This window comes from Artemia franciscana, chromosome 7 (genome assembly GCF_032884065.1).
Source record: "Artemia franciscana chromosome 7, ASM3288406v1, whole genome shotgun sequence".
Classification (NCBI taxonomy): Eukaryota; Metazoa; Arthropoda; class Branchiopoda; order Anostraca; family Artemiidae; genus Artemia; species Artemia franciscana.
Window position 1 is genome coordinate 40,112,967 of NC_088869.1, and position 3,146 is coordinate 40,116,112.

A 3,146-nucleotide genomic window follows, 5' to 3' on the forward strand; every position below is an offset into this window, starting at 1 on the left:
TACTGTATATCCATATGGTTGAATCCTATCTTTCCTTATCAATTAAGTAGACTAAGCGCTACTCATAATAAAGGTTCGCTATTGATGATTCATCGCCGACTTTCAGTTTAAACATAGAAAGTGCGCCTTGGCTAAAAATGGTGCTTTCAGCTCGCTGCGTGTCTTAGAATTCTCTTTGCCAAACATTTTTTGTTTTAATAATTGTTTTGGAAAGGGTTAGTCAATAGCTTACTGCTTCATTGCGCATGATTAAAATACGGCTTTTCTTGTCGAATATTGAGCCCTGAAGATAGTAAGACACAGTCATAATTTTATCGCCGGATACGTTGGTTTTTAATCTCTTGGCTGATTTTATAGGTAAATTCGCAAATGTTTTAATTTTTGCTTAAATTTGGTGTTTATTTGGCTAAAATGGTACTTTTTTCATTTGTTTTGAGCACAGTCACTGCAACTCTGAACATTGTGTGAACAACTATATATGTTGCTACGCACTGTTTAAAGATAAACTTTCTTATCGAATTGGTAGAGTAAGCACAGCGCATGCTCAGGGTTTCACCATTGATGATTTATTCCCATATAAGATTTGTTTTTCTCCCATGGGCAATACAACAAATAGAGTGATTTTTTGTAGATTTATTGTTGCAAATTGTTCTTTGTCCAAAAATAGTTTTTTTTTTTTTATCTATTTTGAAATTGGTCACTCAGTATTTGCATCACTCAACTGGATTTGCTCTTGATTATACGGCTTTCTTTTCAACCAGGAATCCAAAATTGTCAATATCAGAGATACCAAAAAGCGAGTATCATAAACTGACACTTCTTACTTTTATTGTTTAGCTACTCCGTCAGTCCAACGAAATGGTTCAGTTCTTGGGTAGTGAGGTAACTCAGATATTATTTGGAGAAGCGATTAATGCTACTACTACTACTACTAACAATTCACCGCAGCACCAAGCCACCTGAGGCGAACACAGCTATGCACGCTCCTCCATCCCTATCTTTCAAAGTCATCCTCTTTACACCCTCCCAAGGAGTTATCATTTCCTTTAAATTTTTCTTTATGAAATCTTCCCACCCCAACCGTTGACAACCTGCTTCCCGTTTAGCCCCAGACGGTTGGCTGAAAAGGACATTTTTCGGCCATCTATCATCCGCAGAACATGCCCTAGCCATCTCAACCTTTCTCTCATTATAGTCCTAAAAAGCGGGATTGTACTACACTTTTCGTACATTTTAGTATTTGAAAGACGGTCAGTAAGTCGGGTAACCAGAATAATCCGTTGGTAATCTCCCTGGAAAACATCTAGCAAATTTTTATCCGCTTTTCGGAGCGGCCTTGCTTCAGAGCCATATTTTACCATTGTCATCATTGTAGCTTCCAATATTCTAATCTTGGTTGGCAGGCTTATCTTCCTATTCTTCCAAACTTTTTTTTAACTATTTTACTATTTTAATTTAACTGTTAATTATTTTATGGCTATTTTACTTTTATTATCTTCACTGCTCCCACCGTTATTGCTAATAATACTACCAAGGTAATTGAAGCTGTCCACCTGATCAATCTTTTCCTTACCCAATGTCACCTTTTCATCTTCACTTGTTCCTAGCCTTAGTGACTTAGTCTTCTGAATGTTAATATTCAAGCCTTTTCTAGCACCCTGAACTCGCAAAACCTCTATAAGTTCATTAATTTTGCTCATACTTTCATCTAGGATGCTTATATCATCAGCATAATCCAAGTCCAGGAGAGTTTTTTCCTCCCCATTTGATTATGTGGTGTCCAATTACCTTTCCTGTCCTTAAGACGAATACCATCAAAATGATCCATATAAAGGGAATAGAACACAAACCATATTAACTTGATTTAATACGAAACCGGCTGCTAACCTCATTTCCTACCTTAACCGCAGCAGTGTTATTCGATTACATATCACTAACTACTTCAATGTATTTTTCTGTTATACCATGCAAGAATTAAGACCTTCACTAAAACTAGTATATCAACAGAATCAAACGCTTGCTCATAATCTATAAAGCTGAGGATCAAAGGTGTTGGATGACTCAGGCACTTCTCAATTATTAACCTAAGAGTGAAAATTTGGTCGACACATCCTCTACTTTTTCTAAACCACACTGTCTCTTATAACTTTGTCTACAGCATCTCTCAGTCTAAAAAGTATCATATTACTAAGTAGTTTGCTACCTACAGGAACCAGAATAATGCCTAGATAATTACCGCACTCACTCTTATAACCTTTCTTATATAATGGTTTAATTATGGTTTTCTTTAAATCACTTCGTGCTTCCCCTTTTTCAAAAATCATATAATCTTCGGTAACTTGTTTCTAACCTCAGAGCCTTATTTCAGAAACTGATTTACCACACTATCAGCACCTGGAGCCTTATTATTTTTTTGTCCTTTAAGTATTGTCGCCAATTCTTCCACACAAAAGAAATCTTCCTTAACATCCAAGGTACTGCAAACTTTTTCATTTTCCTCTATATCTTTTCCTGCTACTCTGTCTCGGTTTAGCACACTCAAAATGTTCTGCCCATCTCTCTTTAACTCCTTTCTTGTCACTAATTGTGGCCCCATTCCTATCTTTAACTGGGAGAAGTCCCGATTGACAACTCCCTCTCAATTTATTAACATCCCAGTACAATATTTTACTATTGTGCCGTCTAGCTACATCTTCTACATCCTCGGCAATTTTATCCATGGGTTCCACTTTACTCCTCCTTAGTTAATATTTTAATTCTTTCTACACTTTCTTTGCATTCCATTGATTTTCATGTGATCTATCACTCAGATAATTCTTGCACAAGCCCCTTCTCCTCTCTATTAAACAAAAAGCTTTATTACTAATATTCCTAGCTGCGCTCCTAATTTTCTTCCCTAAGACACCATCAGCAAGGTTACAAATCGTTTTCCTAAAATAATTCTATCCATCTTCCACATTGTCAAATTTTAAACTCTCCAGTTTATTATTCAACTGTTACTAGAAAGTTTCTCTCAAATTCCCATCCTGGAGTCTACCAGCATCATAACTTCCCGGGAGGTAGTTACCCTTTCGAAATCTTAGCTTTAAATTAATCTTAGTCTCTACCAGATGGTAATCTTTACTTTTACACCAATAACAGCACTC